Source organism: Anser anser (assembly GCF_964211835.1).
Source record: "Anser anser genome assembly, chromosome: 1".
NCBI classification, from domain to species: domain Eukaryota; kingdom Metazoa; phylum Chordata; class Aves; order Anseriformes; family Anatidae; genus Anser; species Anser anser.
In genome coordinates this window covers 92,027,482-92,048,558 of record NC_139720.1, presented here as the reverse complement: position 1 = coordinate 92,048,558, position 21,077 = coordinate 92,027,482, and the positions used below count along the sequence as shown (strand labels likewise).

At 42.5% G+C, this 21,077-nt stretch overlaps 1 protein-coding gene across 1 annotated transcript in view; it reads right to left on the bottom strand.

Annotated features, from left to right (window-relative positions):
* MYH15 (myosin heavy chain 15) overlaps positions 1-12,542 on the bottom strand; it is a 60,490-nt gene extending 47,948 nt beyond the window's left edge. The window contains exons 1-2 of the mRNA XM_083816767.1: positions 12,478-12,542; positions 1,989-2,371 (exon numbers count right to left, since the gene is read on the bottom strand). The gene's annotated coding sequence lies outside the window, so the exon portion shown is untranslated. The remainder of the gene's footprint in view (positions 1-1,988; positions 2,372-12,477) is intronic.
* Positions 12,543-21,077: the final 8,535 nt, after the last annotated feature.

Sequence of the window (21,077 nt, the reverse complement as noted above, 5' to 3'; positions counted from 1 at the left end):
ATTCATGCGTGCTTTCTATATTAACTGTATAAATGATTTTTTTATGTATATATATGTATACACACACGCATACTTATAAACACTTACACAAACACACACAAGTATGTAAAATACTCAGGATGCTGTCCAGAGACATCTTAAAAGCTGTGCTGCTAAAAGGTGTCCATCCCCTTCCACCTCCCTCCTGCAGTTTAAGTATTTCAGATATTTTTCTTTCAAATCAATACTATTTAATTAGTACTGAAACTGCATAAGTGACCCTCAGATATTACCTTTTCCCTTATTCTATTTACTACGCAATATCCAGAGCAGCTGATAAAGTTTCAAGAGTCCTATCAAGACAGACACTGCAGTCTTTTAAAATTTAATTAAATTTCTTCCTAACAAATCTTTTTATAGATAAGAGATCTTCATTAATGAAGGCAGTATTTTTTTTTTTCCTTCTTCTTCCCCCAACACATTCCTCCTGGGGAATGTAAAGCCCTAAGACAGTTTGGCTGCCAAATGTTTTACATCCAGTCCTCTCCACCTGCCACAACGCAAGCTTGGGATCTTCTGTCTTGTTGCTCTAAAGCAAAAAAAAACTTTCTTCTTCCCAGAACTAGCCTCAACTTTTTTCCTTTCTAAAGATAAAGAGCCTACCTAAGGACAACTATCAGCAATTATTTTAACATCATCTGAACTGACCAAAATTCCCAACTGGAGACAACTCAAAACTACTACAGAGAAGTCTGTCTCCCACGGGGAGTGTCTTAGCTCTGGTAGAGCACAGACACTACATCAGTTCATACACTTAAACAGAACGGTGTTAAGGCATGTAAGTGCCATTTCACATTAAACATGCAAAGGTAAGAGGAGCCACTCCAGTCTTTATCTCTAGGATTCAGGACAGATTCTCACAAGTCCAAATATACACCAAAACTTTTCCATGTGGTTTAGCTCCATTTGCAGACCTCTTAGCAAGGGTTGTCCTGCATTGACTTTTTGATGTAATTTTGTTTTCATGTATATTTAGGGCTAAGCACTATGTCTAACATGTTACGGTGTAAGGAAGCACTTGCTACAGATGGAACAGAATCCCTTTTTCTGCAGCATTTTCATGTGCTGGGAGTTAAGACAGAGGCCAGAGCCCAGGAAGCACACAACCTGGGGGTGCAGAGGACTCAGCATGGGAAATACACTGCAAGATATGAGAAACTGGAAGTGTTGTTTGGCTTAGGGTCATAGGATTATTTGTAAGAGCTAGTATAGTCAGGAGAGAGAAGGCAGAACTAAGGTCATTCACTTTCCTTTCAGTTTACTTTGGCTAATAACAAAAAGAGGTAGCCCTTGTACATAAATTTTGGAAGATCCTTGGAAGCACCTGCTCCCTGTAGAAAGCCAGTATTAGGACACAAATTCAAGTGGCACACCCAGAAGCACCAAAAATTTGGTGGTGCACGCAAATTTGGAAATCAGGGACCTCATCTTCCTTTGCTGTGGTTGTTGGAAGAGCTACCACAGTGCTGGTCGCTCAGCTGCTATACCAACAAAAGCCATCATTGCCTGCCTTTGAAAAGGAAACCAATAAATCTCCAAGGCTTGTAACCCTGTCTGGATTAAGGAATTCTTTGAAGCAACAAGCTGTTTAAAATTATGAACCACACAAATCATCACCTCTTACAGATGACAGAGAAGACACCAAACATGACTTGTAAGTAGCGGTCAACCATTCCACCCAGATGCATAATTATAACGGACCTGACATTTTCCTAAATGTTCATTCTAGCTGGCTAAATGAATGCACTGAAGTTAGACAAAAAAGAAGCACGTGTTTGCCATCCTACCATTCAATCAGCATCCCAGGACAACCAACATAGTTCTATAAGTTTAGCGATACTCCTACTACTCCTAAAGCCATATGAAAACCTTATCACACCAAAACTATGGCAAGGTGTTAGAGCACAGCCGGCCACACACATTCGGAAGTGAGAAAGGTCGGTACTCACCCTGGAGAGCACACAGTGTCACTGCTCTGCCTGGTCCAGACTTTATATACTCCCACCTCAAGGTCACCGGTGATGGCTTTTTAAAGGCATCAGGAGTTTTTCTTCATGCCTATATTTGTCCGCCGGATGAGGAGACAATGCTGGAGCAGGGAGCGTGTCTGGCTGCGCCCCAACCCAGGGGGAGGGCAGGAATGTCGGGGGGAGCGCTCCTCGCCCCCCGCCCCTTGTGGCTCTATTCTTGCTCCATGACTTCATGGAAGAAACTTTTCCTGCTTCTCTGCTGTGTTTGTGCAGGGGCAAGGATAGCTTCTCCACGTGCCTGAGGACTTAATTAACATTGGCTTGGGGAAGGGGGAAATTAAGATTACTCAGATGCAGCTCCCCTAGAAAATAAGAAGCAAATCTTGTGCAAGGGATGAGTGACTTTAAAGGGAATTTGGTTATGTAAGCCAAACAGCCTTAAAGCATCAAAGCAAGGATGCGAGTTCTCAAATTCCAGTCAAGCATCTTAAATCCCCTTTCTGGGCCCCAGAGAATAAAAGCCAAGCCCATTGGCTCAGGTTTGGGATACGTCGGTATTCCACCATTTATAAGAAAGGTGAGATGGCGAAGAAGTTTAAGAATTTATTGATTCTGCCTGGAAAGTAAACCACAGAAAACAAATAAAGCAAGCATCAATTTTAGCAAATGCTTTGCTTCAGCAAACTCATTTATGAGACTGTGTTTAGGCAATGTTTGGCCTTCTTGTCAACTCATTTTTCCTGTAAAACAAGTGCCATAAGTAAGTCGGGACTCATTTCACTTCAGCCCATAAACAGCAAAACAACCGACACATCCAGATTGATTTGCTTTCACCAGCATGGGTAGATATATAGGTTTCCTTTGGTTCCAGCATAAACTGAATATAAAAGCACAAGGGAAAAATAAAGGCTGTGGGCAATGCTTGCTGGCCAAAGGGGAAAAAACATGTTAGCACTTCAGAAAACTCAATTTCAAGGAAGCAAGGGGGAGCAGGGAGGGAGCTTGCCCATAGCTTCATCGAATTCTTAGATAACCACAGGAACAAATGGCTTTGTTTGTGACCTGGCAAGAAGAAAAGTATTTGCATACCGAATCTGCTATTTTTAAAGCTGCTGTCCTGAAGACTGGACAGTGACAGGTTGCACAGGCAAAGTAATTATGGAAGAAATGGAGGGATTTGTGGAAGTGATAGGCTTAGAGATGGGAGATTGATGTGGCAGGTCTGAGGATCTGAGTGCTTTAGTGACTTGGTATTTTTAGTGTGAGAGGAATGCAACCAAGAGACAGGGAATCACTACTGCTTCACTAGAGACATGCCAGCTCCCGACAAATTTAAGCTGAGGAGAGGGCCCTTTGCTAAAGTTAAGAGTAAGGCTTTCAGTCTTGGTCTGGATCATCTGTAAAAGCAACCTGAGCTTGAGCTGCCTGTGTCGTGCTCTAGCACTCAACGGGCAGTTGTGCTATTCTTACTTATTTCCTTAAATCAGCATCACTTCCCACCCTTCCAAGCCTGCTGCTTTGTAGATACTCAGTACCCTGCAGCATGGATGTGTTTTGATGTTGGATTTAACTCATTGCCTTTTTGTTTTTACATCTGGCAACAAAGAACAAAGCTCATGACCTCAAATGAGGTGAATAGTGAATGACTCTCTAAAGCTTAAGCAGATGCTCCTGATCATGTAATTGAAAACTGGATAAACTGCATACATCACCCAGATTCATGGATACCACTAACCTGCTGTCAAGTCTAAGAATAAGATTATTTCATGCCGTGAGGATACAGCACACTGATGCTCTCTCCTTCTAGCTCATTTCTTTTACTACCAGCAGCTTTAATTCTAAACACAATATTCCCATTATCACCTACTTTGGGCAGAAGGCGGCATCTTTTGCAAATACTTTTATCACTTACATGTTTTCTGTTCTGTAAGTATTCAGCTTTTATCAGTCCTGCACAAACACTACAGTCTCTCTCCCACGCCTCCTTTTTCTTTTTAGGGGCTGCAAACAACTGTTTCTGCAGCTGATGCCAAGGCACTTCCAATGTATATGCCACTAAAAAGGGACACAAGACAGCACTGGGTCAAACACGATCAATTTATTTTCCTTGCTGGCCTGACATGAATTGGCACTACACACATTATTCCTGCCTTTCTGGAGTTTATTAGCTTTGTTTTAATAAGAAGCAGAATTCACTGAACATTTTCCCTAGATTAAATTTGTAACAGTGACAACCACAGACACTTGTCTCTCGCAGAGGCTACTTTTAGAAAGGTTAATGCTGGTCACCGTTTCTGGGGAAACAAGGGCCTTTGATAAGAAGTGCTTGTGACAAACCTATTTTTAATGACATTACATATTAGAAAAGAATGCAATAACATTTATCAGCTCTAGACACAGATAGTGTCAATAGTGTGGTCTTATATAGTAAAGGTGACACCTGGGATCTGTAAAAGCCTAATTATGAAACCCATTCTATTTTATTAGAAAAAAGCAACCAGCCCAGTGTGTTCTGACAAAGTTGGCCTTTAGACTACCGTCAATAAAGCGCGCTCTGTAATAAACTGGCACTCCTGAAAAGCCAGATCAACAAGATAGAAGAACTCTAGTTAAAGATACAGGTGCTTGGAGAAAGTGTCTTCTGAATCACGATCTTCTGGGCTGCTCCATAAGAGAGCAGACAGACTGTCCCTCCACAAGATGCATCTGAGTGACTGTATTGAAAGAGATTGAGAGCCTCTTATTCACCTCCAGGCTGTTTTGGTCATTGCTCCTTGATGATGTTTTACTCTCTGTTTAAAGGACACACAGGAAAGAGGCAAAATGAACTAGCTGGGTGTTGTCTGAAAGAAAAAGGCCATCCATACAGATGTAAGGAAGATACACAGCATCACACCCAGCAGCAAATCCAGGCCCATTCTGTAGGAGCAGGTGAATTTTCTCTTGTGAAGAATTACACTGCCATTATTTAAGCTGCTGATGCCCCAAAGAGAAATTGGAGGGGGAGAGAAGCTTAGCTTTAAAAATAACAGCACTCTGCTACATCTCAAGAAAGTTGGAACTAAACAGTATATTTAAAGTATGTTTATGACAGGCAGATTAACATTATTGGGACAGGAGACTTCCCAGTTTGTGCAAGCCTTCCTGCTCCAGTGCATGTGCGGGGCAGTGGGCACAGACATTTGCAACCTGCAGAGGGAGGAGTAGCTCCTGTTCACACTTTTTTCAGAATAATCATTTTAAGCAGTTTCCTCTATTTAATTCTTTGCTGATAGCTACTGTGTGGCGTGCAAGCTTACCATTGATAGCATAAAGAAAAGCTAAGTTTTTCTATGGAAAGCACCTGCTGTTATGCCAGCGTGCCAAGGGACATAATTCCTAAGCCAGCAAAAAAAACCAAAAAAAAACAAAAAAAAACAACTCAAGTGCCTTTTGAACCACTGACATCCATGATCTATTGCTCTCGGTATGCAGACCCCTGCACCGGAATACCTCCTCCTGCATGAGCAGCCTGAAACCACCACCAGTGGTGGCAGAGGCCAAATGCACGAAACCGCAGGAGGCGAGAAGCCAGACTCGGGAGCATCGCCAGGCTTCCCACAGGGCTCTGCTCCCACCCCTGCCGAGATGAGCAACCTCTGAGAGCTGTCACTGGTGCCTCTGCCCCGCTGACACACGGCCATTATGCTATCTTCAGGGCGTTTGAATAGGTCAGGGCTCTAATGGGGGAGTGCAGCTTCTGGGAGCGAGACTGACAGCGCTTGGAGAGCGGATTACTGGCGCTGATAAATCAACCTCGGGTTGACTTGCACACCCCAAGAAAAGTAAAAAGGTGAAAACGGTAAGGAATGAGCCTAAGTGAGTAAACGGCCTAAGATATTTGGCTGTGGAGAGGTTCTGGAAAAGGGAACAAAGGTTTTGGTCATGTGCCTTCTTATACCTGTCTCTAAAAGCTGGCATTCCCCACCCCGCCACAAAAAGCTTTCAGTCTTCAACAACCTCAAGTGTCCCACCCTGACAGTTGGGTCAGGGACTACACAATGGCACATTTTCAGAACTGCTCTGCATCCTTTGCCCAACTTCCACATATCCTGATAGCCTTTAGAGAGTTCCCCTCCCCACCGCCCCCTTCCAGTGCTCTGCATTATCTGTAACCACTGGGGAAAGGCAGAGAGTTAAATGCCTTAATAATGTATGTAAGTAGTTCAGGTTAATCTTTTCAGTATTCATTAACCAAGCATTTATTTGCACAGCACGTCATTAGAATTACTGAAGCCCATTCGCCAGATTGTGCCCTTCTGAAGTTACTAGTCAGAAGTGATTTAGCCTTGATGAAGGCAGAAAAGAAAAAAAAAATCCATGAATTTCTCTCTAGAGTTTGGAAGGCAGGGTGCTTCATTACCCAACCAGCCTGTGACTACAATGTAATCTCTCTGCTCAAATAGTCCGAAAGCCCCATTTCCATATCAACATGCAGCACTGCCCTAAAAATACTTGGAGGCCTTCAGACAACATATTCCAGCTCTCAGTGCCAAGCTCCTGCAAGACAACTTGCCTTTGTTTGTCTTTTCTACATTTCAGCCTCAAGCATTTAAAGCCTGCCTCTTGGAGAATGGCAAAGATAGGCACAGACCTCACCTATTTTTGCTGCTGCAGAGGTTGATTAGTCAGAGGTGAGGGGGAAAGAAAGGGAAATATTCATGCCTTTCTAGATTCAAGCAACTTTTCAATTTTTTGCTTCTGTAACTCCAAGTCTTAGCTTGACTCCTTGTCAAGGATTGTTTGCTATCTTGTGTTTGCTGTCTTGTAGCTGTGCTTACCTTATGCCAATTGCAAACTATACCAAAAAAATGCACCAACAGTTTAATCAGCAAAATAATTGCCTTGCAGAGATACTTACTTAACACTGCAAGAGCTGAGAAAACAGACCCTATGTGATTGACATGACACTAAATAGCTGGGAGCCACTGCAGGAAGCCAACTGTGTGATTTTTCACTATTTACATTCTGTAAGCAGAGACAAGACACTGTCTCTTGCCAAGTACAGCTATGCTGAGCCGATCACCTCAGCCAAGAAACTCAGTCAGCAAAGCTTGAAAAAACAATCCCAGTTCTTAAAAATCTATTTCCAGAGATGTTACTTTCTGCCGTAAGCTCGAAAAAGCACAAGTCTGTGCTTTTGACATGGTCTAATGACTTAGAAGCTTGACTGACAAGAAGCCTCAACACCTCCCAAAACGGACATGCCATCCTTCTCTCTAGTGGCACTGTTCTGAAGCAAGTGGTTGGGGTGTGCATATAAATATACATACATTTATATGCCTGTGTATATCTAAACATATATACACACACGTGTATATGTTTATATAAATACGGAAAAAAGTTTATTTTTCTCACCTCTCCCCTCCCAGCTATGGTGTTCCACACTTGCAGCTTAATAGGTGACAAAAGGGACTTGTCCTGTGCAGACCCCACAGAACTGATCCTGGGAACTGACGCTGTACCACAGCCAACTCTGCCACTGCCGTGCTCCCCCCCTTTCACTGCACCCAGCTCCCCCAGATAGCTCATCCTTGCTGCCCAGGTTCAGCCCCAGCAAGACCAGGGTCTGTTCCTGAATGAGCACATCACATCTGAAAACAAAATCATTTATGAAAAGGCACAGAAGAGCATGACTGGAAAAGGGGAAGAAGTACCAGACTGCAGCATGCCAGGCTGCTGAAAATGCTTGTTGCTGTTTGGGTGAAGAGCAGGGGTGGGAAAGCAGAGATGCCAGAAGCAATGAGAGATGGGTCAGGAAGGCTACAGTGAGAAAGGGCCATGCTGGACCAGCCAGAATAATCCAGAGCATTTGGAGATAGGCTGTGCTGTGTGTCCAGACCAAAACCCAATGGGAGATCACAGCCAAGAGGGGTCAGGCATTGCCTTTGCAGAGGAGGACTGCGTCTGCTGCAGGAGCCAGCAGCAGCTGGGATTTCCAGTGAGGTTACACGCATAGCTCCCTTTGGAGTCATAGCAGCTCCCCGGCAGCAGCTAATCATATTGCAACAGAACTGATTTTAAACGCCTTTTTTGTAATTGAAATATGTATTGTGTCTTTGGGGGGGGGGCGGGGAAGGAGGGAGATGAAAAAAGTCAAATTATATGCTTGAGAATTATTGCACAAAGCCAAAGTGCACAGTACACATCCACAGTTTTAAGCACTTCAGTCTCACACAATGGTCTAGAAGAAAGAAGAAAAGAAATAACACATCTGGTAGGATGAGGTAAATGACGGAAAGACGGATTACTGGAAAAAACACTGAGCAAGAATGGGAAATATACCCTGCCTGCATCAGTGGGGGCCTCAGAAGCTTCACTTCAAATATCAGTAGCTCAGCAGCACGGAAACACCAAGCTATTCATTTGACAGGACCACCAGCCCGGTTGAGTAATTTGTTAAATTTTCATCAAAACTCACTCAACAGGAGGCATCAGGCTTCAATCCAGCACGTCCCACAGAAACTTCTCACCAGCAGCTCAATCTATTCAAACCTATTCACCGAAAGAGCACTTGGGAATTGTGCTGGTTCAAGGGCTGCTGCTGCCCTGCGGGTGCAGAGCTGTGCACAAGGTCTCACCTCTCCTAGTGCTGTCCTGCAGGTTGGGCACCTGTGCTGTGACTCTGCTAGAGGAGACCGTGGGGCCCTGACAATGGTTCCTGCACAGCAACAACATAACATTTTTATTTATATAGCATAGAAAGATGTACATTTTTAAAATCATCACTGACATTTTTCAGAGAATCCAAACTTACAGGAGCAGGCTTAACTGAAAAATTTGACACAGAATTTTTAACAAAAATACAGGATATTTTGGGGTATGAAAATTTGCTATGGAAAAAAAAGAAAAGGAAACTCTGTAAAATAGATTATTCTGCCTCTTGCCTGTCAGGATATATTGGTCCTGGTGGAAACTCTGGTCCTTCTTGTCATACTGCAGTTGATGAACAGGATTTTTTTAGAGCAGAAAGATCTCTGCTCCCATTGCCACCCAAACGTGCACCAGAAGAACCTCAGAGTAGGAACTGCAGAACTTCAGGGCAGATGATTTCCATTGTTTTTTCCGCATGGTCAGAATACCTACATTCATCCATTACTGATGCACCTCCATCCTACAAGACCTGCAATGTGTCTATTATTAAAAAAAAAGTCGCAGCGATGCAGATATTATTTCTAGGAAAGAGGAACTGATCGAGGCCAAGGTAAGGGCTACGTCCACATATGCAATGAGGTGGACAATTCATGCTGATTTCTCGTCACAGAGTTACAAGGCTGATGACCTTTCAAAGAAAAGGGACTAAGCAGTCTGGTCATGGCCATGCTGATGGACCAGGAAAAGCCACCAGGAAAAGTAATCTGACAGCCTGCTCAGACAGTTTCAATCTCCGTGGGGAGACGAGCTTCTAGCCAGACAGGTCATCTCTTTCAATGCTTACTTGGTCTAAAGGGTAGCAATTTTACCCATGTAAAAGCTAATGGCATGTCATTCTTGTCAGATCAGTTTATTTTGAATCAAGGAGAAAATTAAGATGTGTGAGAATCAGATTTTAGATGTTGAAAGCATAAGGAGCAGCAGCACTAAGTGGCACTGCTGTTCAAAACAGAAGAGGCAAACATAGTCAAAAATAATAACAAACCCATTATATTTCAAGTTACAGCTCAGAAAAAAAAATTGGCTTACTCGACATTGGACACACAGATTGGAGTTCTAGCTACTTGCAGCTAGAAACCGTAAAACCATCATGAACACACTTGAACTACTTACAGCTTTCTATTGCCACACAGGGTGCGCAGCTGGGGTGATGAAAGAAGCATGCAAATTGGGATATGGGTTGAATTCATTTCAAGAAGAGAAGGAATAGAGAGGGAATCAGGAGGCGGATGTATGGATCCTTTCCCATAAATAATAAAACACTCTCAGACTGAGTCCACCAGTGGGCACCAGTGCTGTCCCATAGCCACGACACGCAGGCAGGTCTTACTGATTTGATCACACGGTACATGTAGAGTTCAAAGAAAGTAATTACTCCCTTAACCAGAAAAGATGCGATCCTTTGAACTACAGCTTCAAGATGTTTTTTGGTGAGCATTACAGACTATAAAACAAGTATGAACATGCACTTTCATACAGGTTATAAAAGGGAGGTTGCAAAAGGGCAAATGATACAAAATTCTCCACTCCCTTCCCGTTCCCCATCTCACAGCCTGTTTGTTAGCAGTAACAATGTGTGACATGTCACACACGGCTCTGCTGAGCTGAGCTCCAGACCTCTGACACTAAACCACTAATGAAGTCATAACGTGGGGGGGGAAAAAAAAAGCTGTCCAGGTCCATAACCACAGTTTGGTAGCCAGCAACGTGTGACTTAATCCAGCTGTCTCCATTAAATGTCTCCCACCACTGTTATCACAACCAGAAGCAAAAAGGGTGTTAGCAAAGGGGAGAGATTTTTGCACAGTGCTCTTTAATTGAAGAGGGTTTGTGTCTGCCTTACACTTTTCAGCTGAGCAACAACGGGATGAGGAGAGAGTGCCTGTGCACCAGGGCACGCATGAGGACTGTCAGGCAGCTGTGAGAGTAGCTCGTAACCACATGCATTCAAAGAGTGGACCAAATAGCAATCCAGCTCTGCTTTAACATATGAATATAATTTATTTTTCCTTAGCTTCACCTCCTTTGTCTCCCTGCCTCAGCTGAGGACAAGATGATCGAGGGGCCAGCTCCTGAACTCCCTCCTCCTCTTTTTGGACTCTCTGGAAGTGCACAGCAGGAGAGCACCAGGAGAGGTTGTCACTTTTGGCTCTGCACTTAAAAAATAAGAAGCAAACATATACGGGCAAGCAAAAAAAAGAGTGGATGTCATTTAATTCTTATTCCTCTTTTATTCATTAACGTCTCCAAAGACTCCTACTTCTTCACCCCCCAAATAAAATCTTCCTTGGAACAACAGACTGAACACATCACCTCAGATGTTTTTACAACCTGACAAAACGTATTAAGCACTAACATCCAGTTCATCGTTCTCAAGATTCAGCACTTGTCGTGTCTATCAGAATTTCTTTAGAGGTCTAAGATACAAAAAAAAAAAAAAAGGAATCCAGCAGCTGCTGAGAGAGTATATTCCTAGCCTTAAAGGGTTAGGGGCTTTAAAAAATAATACTAAAAAAATTAAAAACAAAAAAACAAACCCGAACTAATGATGGGAACAGATCATTAATATTAAATATATTAGGGGATATTAAAAATAGTATACCATCCTACTGCGTTCACAGTATCTCTGATGAGGCAGTCTAAGTAAATCCAGCCTTGTACATATGCATTCAACTTAGAGAAAAACATTTCTTAAGGGTGGAATTACAATTAGGAATGTGAAGAGGAACACGACAAGGATGGTCACTGATCCAGGAAGCTAAGAGATTAGATAAAAGATAAACCTGACTAAAATAAAGTAATAAACATACACAGCTTGGGGTGCTCACTTATAGGGTACTAATACAGGGTCTTAATATTGCTGTATAGCGAGGACAGATCATGACTACGGCATCCGCATGTTTGTATTCCTACTAGCTTTTATAAGCCAATTCCACCTTTCTGAAGTCATTGAATGAACAATCGCTATAACCCATTCATTTTTACAGGCTTTAAATTAAAAAAAAAGAGAGCTTGTACAGAGTAGTGGTGTGAAGATCCTACTCTGAGCTCTGCTAGCACAGAACTTGTGCTGTTCTCTGTGGCTCTGCCTCATCCCCACCAGCAGCCAAGGTCTCAGTGGTATGGGGGACATTTCATGCAGCAATATGCAAGCCACTCAACCATTAAGGCATTAAACTTTTAAAGACAAAAGCAGAGTGGCACGGTTAATCCACCAGGGAAAATGTATGCATGCCTTGTCTCCCCCATCAGATTGGCATTTCAGGCAGTACAGTGCTTGCCTGCAAATTAACCTGCAGAAGCCTGGTAATATTTTGCATTCTCTCCGATACCACAGTGGACCAATCTAAGATTTTTTAGCCTGGTTGTATACTATACATAACATTAAGTACAGCCATTATTAATAGCTTAGCTTAATTATTAGCTGATACCTTCATATGCATGCAGACATAAGACTTCAATTATTTTTAATTATATGGAAAGTTTCAAGTGTCTGCTTTATTCCATTAAGATCACTCAGAACTCAGTAAAAGCGACAAACGCTTAATTTTTAAATGACAGTTCCTAATTAATTTGAACTCTGACTAATTAAAAGATTTGCAGATTCCAACAGTCTAGCCCATTTTCAAATGGCAAATCTTTAAGCCTGCAGAAAAAAATGCTCTACTTTCCATCGAGATTAAAGACTCAGCCCCTACTTTAAGTGCAAAACCCCCTTCAGCTCCAAGGTACAAACAGCCTCTCAAGGATACCCAAGTCCATTGCTCCCACTCACATAAAAATCTAGGCTCTGGAGACAGGAACAAGAGCTTCAGCCAGAGCCTGTGGTGGTGACAGCCTGGGGTAATCCCACTCACCTACCAAGCTTTTATCTTTGTGCAGCACTATATAAAAGGGGAAGCCAATGCCCAGCTCGGACAGCTGCTGACAGACAGCCTACAACATTAAAAAGGAAAATGCATTTGCTAGGTACCCCCACAGAAACACTAGCTTCAGGGGATAGCTTCAGCAAGGGATGATAAAAATATTTATATCTGTAACCAATGAAAAGGAGGCTTATGGCTGTGCTACGGATCTCTCAGCACCCACAGCTACATTTACCCTCGCTGATCAGCGAGGTGAAACTCAGAGCGACAGCCCTACAAGTCAGCAGCTGGACTCTGAAGCCAACGTGGAAAGAAGGTGGTCTTCTTGTATTGTGTATACCACAGCCCCAATGGCCAACCAGTCCAACCAAGCCAACACCATTACATGTCATTTCCACCCCAGCAGGAACACCAGTAGTGGCACAGAGACAAGGCAGCTGAGGTCACTTTTTCATGGAACAAAGCAGGGCTTAAGGAGGACAAAGGACCCAATCCCACAGTGTGTGAGTTTTGCTGCTTTCATCGTGCGCTGCTTTTAAATGCCTGAAAATCAGGTTGTTGACTGGTGTGAACAAAGTTGGATTTTCAACACAGCAGCTTCACACAGCTGCTGGCAACGAGCTTCCTTCATGCACAAATAGAGCTAATATACACAGAGATGGCTGGCTAGATTTCTCCAAGTAGAGTGAGTAATGCACATAGCCATAGTAACCAGCTCCTGCCTCCGAGCTTTCCTGTACTCTGAAGTCGACGTGCGTGTGCACGGATCTGCAGAGAGGAGTTTGTATTTCTCCTGGTTGGAGGAGCGAGCGCAGGAGACCTGGCTCTGCGATGCCGCGACACGCTGCAGCAATGACACAGAGCGACCTTGCCTGTTGGTCTCTAAGTGGTTTTCCAGCATGTCACATGCATCTGTTACCCACTTATCGACCCACTTGAGTCACATAAACCAGCCAATACTCTCTGCTACGCAGGGTTATTTACTGCACATCAATGTTGCATTTTTAATATTTCCAAACAAAATTCCCAGGCAAGATATGAAGAGCTTTAAGGTGTTACAAAACCATTCTCAATGAGTTCCTAGTTTCACAGTAAGACAGGTTTATAGTTAGCCTTTACACTAGCATTTTGTCTGCCTAAACCATCCTGCATCTGAGGACATTGAGCATTGTGTTTTAAAGATACAGGCATGCCAGAGCCTTTAACGCAAGATAAAATCCAGTCTCACTTGCACACATCAGCATTTGTAAGTGTTGGCACCTGAGTTATGAGCTCAAGACCCAGAGCTACTAGGTTTTATTCCTTTGTAAACAGGTAAAAATAAACACACATTTTCTTACCCTTTATGGAGATGAAAACATTGCAAAGAATAAAGGACGTGTGTACTGTGAAGAGCAGAGTGAGCTGCAAAGATTACCCCAACAGGGCATACAGAAAGCACTACTTCAGCTGGTGAGCTCTTCATTGTATATTGCAGTGTCTATATAGAAAATTAACGAATCGAATCAGATCATAGCTTAGACTGCAGAGCTGTGCCTGGAAGAGGGAAAAATCCCACCTTCTTCCCTCAGAAAGCACTAAAGATTACAGAGATCTCTGCACAGAGCAACAATATGCAGGTAAGAAAAATCTCAAAGCTATTGTCATTTCCTACTGTTACACAGTGCCTTACTGAATGAAAGGGAAGCTGGCTGTGTATGAACTGTAGAAAGGAACTGATTTCATCCAGCAGTAAAGAAGATCTGACCTAAATTGCTGAGCTTAACTTTACCTTGGGCTATGGACAAGTGCAGAAGATGTTAGTCACCACTGCAGAGCCAGTGCTGTGTACCCCCATTGAATTCCTTCACCTACCCCTAGGTTGTGAGGCACCCTTGTAACTGGCTAACAAAAAACTAGTGATTCATGTCAGTGGCAAGAATGATCACTGCTTAATATTTCAGTCCAGCAGAGTTCTCTTCCAACATGCCCTTGTTAGATTTGCCTGTGACTGATGACGTTTAATGAGTCTGGGAGAAATCCAGGAAAATGTTATCACCGAACAGCAGACAGAGACTAATGCCAGGCTTCAGCTACCTGCTTTAAAATTTTAATCACACTTCAGCACTACAATGAATGGAAAATACTTACCAAAAAGATTAGCACCATTCCTTCTATCTCTCCTCTAATCACTTTCTACCTTAAGGTCTAGGAAATGGAAGAACATGGGGGAGGCAATGGTAGAGGGGATGCTCCAGTTTCTGTAATGCAACCACCTCATGCTTCTTTGCTCGTGGGGCAAAAGGTGCTCCTACACCCTGCATATCCAAGGCTGTAGCACAGACTTTTTAAACTTGCATGCATAATACAGGATAGTAAAGTTCTTACAGAACTTAAGACTGATATTTTAAATATTTTCCTTCTAACGTGAGATTTATTGACACAGTAAATCATTTTCTTAAAAGAGTCAACATGATATTAAGAAAAGATAGAGGAAATGTAACAAATATCATGCTCCTAAAAAACAGGAGTCTCCTGGAGGACTCCTTACCTCAGAATGGCTCTCACTTTGGCTCACCCTTTAGCAGCATTTTACAAGCCTCCTTGTGTGCAGACTCGGTAAGCTAATCAAATTGTATCTGCAGTTTAGGACTAGCTTCCACATTTCCTTCTCCCCAGCTCATGAATAAACATGACAACATCAGGTCCCGAGTAGTTAGATTTCTAATCAACAATGCTTAGGAGCAGGAGGAAAAGGGGGAAGGAAAATCGCCATTTGAGTACTCCAGGCTTCAGAAATAGAACTAAAATTGGAGGCTGCGCGACCCTGCTCCAGTACCTTCGTGCGTAAACGCTGTGCCTCCAGCGATGTGATTAGATGTTATTTTTCCCCTGGGGGCTCTGCCTCACTCTGCGAATGAGAGAGGCCTGCGTGGGGAGGAAGGCAAAATCAGATGGCAAGGGAGACACTGCTGTCTGCATGCCCCTTTTTGCTCTGTTGCTGAAGCTGCCTTCTGTATGAGTCAGAAGTGAGAAAAGATGATTTTAAGATTCAAGTAATTGCTGGCTGCATTAGTATGCCAGGATGCTTCGCCTCAAAGCACCTGGGTGACAGCAGCAAGCAAGCCAGTTACACCAGCCTTTAGGCAAGCAACCACTATTCCTGGTTTTATTTTCAATGCAACTCAGTTGTGATGCCCCAGGTTTGCAAAAACCTACTGATTTGTATGGGAATGCTGAGTAAAAGCCCATGAAAGTACTGTATACCAAGGGTGCAGCCAAACACATGAAGAACTATGTTTTGGAGGTATAGATACTTGTATCAAAACCATACCTGTGCATGCACGTATGTATTAAGTGTTATGGGCCAGGCTGGATGAGGCCTTGGCCAGCCTGATCTAGTGGGTGGTGTTCCTTTCTACGGCAGGGGGGTTGGAGATGCATGATCTTTAAGATCCCTTCCAACCTGAGCCATTCTATGACTAACAAATGGAGGTTTTTGACATTTCACAAAAGGAATCAGAGATTAGCAGCTTACCTCTATTTCACAAAAGGAATCAGAGATTAGCAGCTTACCTCTATTTGCTTTGTGGTTCTCTGTCGGTAACATAAAGGTAATTGTACATAGATACAGTTAATAAACGCCATACAGCAATGAAGATAGAAGGGGGCTACCCATTAGATATGCCTTCATTTGTTAAATAGCTACAGATCAGCAAAGCTCCTTCACATATATGTATGTGTTTGGACAGTCTAAACAGCAGCAGGTGTCCGAGCAGCTAGATCTGCAGCTCACCCAGAGAGGCAGGAGCAGTTTTTAATCCTGGCATTGCCCGTAGCCTGTTACCTCTCTGGTGGGGACAAGTCATCTCGGAGGGCAGCATGCATCAGCCAGCCCAAAGATGGCGCTCCTTAAGCGCACCGTGCCTAAAAATAAATGGCACTTCAGCCACAGGCATCACACAGGTCAAGGGGTGACAACAGCCTCGTGTACAGAGGGTGCTGCTCCCCAGGGTATTAACGCCTCCCCCAGCAAAAATTACTTCTGTTCTTGCTAATGAAAGGCAAAAGAGGAACTTACTTGGCCTCCGCAGAACACAAGCAAGGCAACAGCTCAATACCTTCCAGAATATCTTGAGGAACTTCACAGCGTCAAAGCAAACTGTTAAACTGATCCTGCAGTGAACACAGTAGCTCTCAGATTTCTTACTGCTTTTGAAAGCAACAAAGAAGTTGTCTTAATTCATCTCACCCTGAATACAAGAAAGAAAATTAAAGGCTTTTTTTAAAACCTATATTCAAATCCAATTGCTAGATATGTGATAAAAATAAGCCAGAAGATATTTTGTTAAGCTTTATCCTCAAGAGATAAAAAGAGAAACAATTAAGGCACGTGATATGACACACAAGCAAGCAGAAATGGCTCCTGACTTTGGCACTCAGCCCCCATCAAGATTAAACAAAATATATTGTAACTGAGCAGCACTAGATTTTTTTTTTTTTTTTCTGGGGCTTACCATAAGCCTCTGGATTTTTAAATTACAATAGCCTTTTACTTCCTTCAAAGGTTATAGGACTTTTTGGCTGTACTGTTAAAACACTGCTGAAATGCAACACTTGGGTATCAATATAAACAAATACATTCAAATAGATTATTCTGAGGTAAAACCGAGCCAAAACAACAGCTGCTTACTCACAAAATTAGTTTTTAATAACTTAATACAGTGCAAAACCCTAAAACACATTGTAAGCTCAGTTGCTCAGAAGAAAAATGTAACTAATACAGTATTTACTGTTGCACAAAGGCTCCGTTACATATGGGGAAAACGAGGTCTAGCCATTCTTGCTATATGGGAGATCTCAGCATTACTGAGTGTTTGTTTTCCACGCAGAGATAACCTTTTCAGAGATGTACTTTGGCTCAAAGGGAAGGGATCCTACAGAATTCAATCAGCACATATTAAGTGACAACCCACAGGCTGGAGTTAGAACAAAGGCTCTGTATCATGAGCCAGCCACATTAAAGGCGAACTGCAGCCAATTATACTACAGTAGCTTAGCCAAGGAAATCTGGGCTTTATCCACTCCTGTGTTTCTTTAGGACAATATTCTCCCTTTCCCTACACTCTGCTTTCTTATACCAAAACATAGGCAATGCTGGAAACACCCCACAAGGAAAACAGTTGCACTTGCCATCTACCTGGGCTCCCCATCTCACAACGAGGAGCGTGTAGGCCATCTTCACACTTCTCAAACACCAAAGAGTTCATTTCTGACACAGCTTTAAAAGGAGATGATGTTTTCAAACCCAGCAAGCATATAAGCAGTGCTTTCAAAATCCATCTAAGCATCAAGCGATGCAATGCCCCCTCTTGAGTAATATATGCTGCCCTTGGTTTTGTACCTCCTTTAAGAGTCTCAGAGGTCCGTATCAAAATAATAAAAAGAGGTTCTCTGTTCACAACTGAATTACATATTGCCCGAAAAGATACTTCAGATCATTCCCAAACATGAAAGAAAACGGGAGTCATTGACTGCTTTCTTCAGGGTCATGCAAAAAAACCTCATCTGTCAGCCTAAGAGCTCCAGATTCAGTTTTTAAGTGTAGCAACATTGGTGTTTGGCACCAGATTGACTGCTTCCAAATGATATTAAAAATTCTTGCTATACTGTGACCAACGCTGTCCTTGCAGGACATTTTTCAAGCTAAGCTAGAGCCTGCACTGCAAGACTGAAGTTCTGTGCTCTCTGCTCTGTGCATCTGTATTCAACCTCTTCTGATATTCAGACAAAGTTTTGAGCAGAGATATATTAGTATACTTTTCTATTTACATTTCCAAGGACATGCTCGGTAATAAAAGATCTATTGTTATGAGCACAGTGAATGCAACGTTAGCTCAAAAAGCAGCGGAGCCCAACAATAATGGATTAGGAAGACAGACAAACACATTACTGGTAGCAACACATTTTATCAGAGCTCCCAGAATTCCTCAGCTTCCATTTCAGACAAAAGCTAATGCCATAAATGCAAACAAAGCAGAAACAAACAAAACCCACCACCAGCACCAACAAAAGAACAAACACAAAAACAACCAACACACCCCTAAACTCACCTTCTAGACTCAAACTTGCTTTTATGGTTCAGTTAGGAAGTCACGCAGGCTTAAAAGGAGGCATGGAGTGCACACAGTGCTAATGCCAAGCCTGAAACGTAGCCATGGATGCAGCTAGCTGCTCTTATTAATTCCCCTTTAAAAGAATCCCTAATAAGACAAGATGCTACCAACTGACTACCTGCTCTTCAGCCAAGACTGACAGTTAATCCAGATCAAAGGGCAATGTGTCAAAATGGACACAAGGTTGTTCCTTAGGAAGTAGAGCTTCACAGATTGCCAGTGTCAGAACCTTAGGCACAGCAGACTTGAGCAGAAGGTGGACATAAAATTAAGGATCCATAGTACATTGTTATTTCTGTTCAAGAATGAATACCCTCTTTAATTAATGAACACCCTCTTTGATTAAGATACCTTTTTTTTTTTTTCTCCCTGCAGTCACCAAAAAATCCACACTTGCCATTCTGGAGACGGAGATGCCCCTTGCCCTAGCTGTCAGGCATGGTCAAGGTCTACCAGGATACTTACATGAATAGCTATATGGTTTTCAGCGTGACATAATTCAACCTAATTCCTTGTGCCTCATTTCTACGTACTCCTAGGAAAGTATCCAGTTTAGACCGGGCTGGGATAGAGATACACAAATGTGTCACTGGGATCTAAAGCCAGCAGACTTTCCAGCTTCATCACCCTGCAGGAGGGAAATTGGTGAGAAAGTTGAAAAGGACGCATGTTTCAGACAGCGAACAAATCTGGAGATTTCACAAGTAACCAGACTGAAATGCATGGAGGAGTGTGTTTATATACAAACCAACTTTGTAGGGTTGAAAGCATTTCTTGTGAAACAAGTGCTTGCCTAAAAACACTAGATCTTTGGTTGTTAACAGTAAATCCTTTTAAGTAAAAGGAACAGAGAGCATCTTACATCTTCACAAGAACACTTAAACTAAATCCATAAAGCTGTGTGTCAGTTTCAATGGAGTTTGTTCCATTTTTGTGGGAGAACAAGTGTAAGTCAAGTACATTGTTAAAGAATTCCTGGAGAATTAGACGCTCACCTCCAAATCAAGACAACTGTAAGCACAAACAATACATAATTCCTGGCCCACATTTAACACTTCTGACACTGATGAATCAGTACCGTAAGAAGTGGATTTTAGACTTCTTCACTCCGAATTTTGTATTTTGTTTACACAGCCTTTAAATACATCTTACTACTCACAATCAGTACTAAACACTGCCTGAACATCTATCAAAGAGCACACCATCTGTTCATTACATTGCTTATTCTAAACAGGCTTACTTACCACCACAGCACTTAAGATTAATTCCTAAAGCAATGCTTTGTTTTCAGTTTGTAAAGCTCAGCAGTTGTACTATTTGTGCAGGATATTAACTACAGGATAAAGTTAAGAAGAAATGCAGCCAAAATTCCACATGCCTGGGAGGAAAGATTCCCCCCCTCCTCATGTTAAGTTGGGCATGATAGCACAACATACCTGTTTTGACCATACCAATAAAACTATGCTGTCTTGGTAATAGGAGTAAGCACAGGGGGAGGACAGTGACAACATAGGAATTGGTTCAGGAAAATCTTAGTTTTCCATTGTATGCGCTGGCAAGGATGACCAACTGCACTTACTTCAGAAGTTTGAGTTCAATGACACTGCCTGTTTTATCCAAAGGTTGGAAAGACTCCACCACTAGAACCGACCAGCACTGGGAAGCTTCCCAATTTACATACAAGACAGACTTCCCCAGGTGAGAGCAAGCAGTAGGCACTGTTGCTTGGAATCAGTGCTGAAAGGAGTGGAGAGATGAAGAAGTATGGGAAAGTGAAAGTCTAGGAAAAAAAAAGATCAATAGCAGGGAAGTAGTAAAAAGATCAGAGAATCCAGAATTGACCCAAAAAAAATGGGTAGTAGTAAGATGAAGACAACATACGACAAATCATATCATATGACAAACCATATATTGAAGGGAAGGGCACCAGCTCCAAACTGTTGACTCATAGCAAAGAGGTACACCAAAAGAACTAATGAGTACAGCAAACAAACACTACAGATTTCCCCCATCCAGCATGACTGAGGCAATGTACAAAGCTACACAGAACCACATAAATGAAAACTTTCTCCAGGTTATGTAGGATAAAAGACATCTACTCGCAGATATTAAGGATTGGAGTGCCTAATAATGAGACTTGGTGGTGTTCTGAATTAAGACAGCTCAAGTCTCTGCGCGTGTAAAACAGGCAACTGACAACCTGACATAATGCACAGATAATTAAAAATCGACTCTATTGAAGAGCTGTTCATTGTACCAGTTACTCTGCACTAAATGAAGGAGCCTGTGGGAAAAATAGTCCAATAGCATATTATGTGCAACAAGAATATTAAAACTGCACAGGGAACTTTATT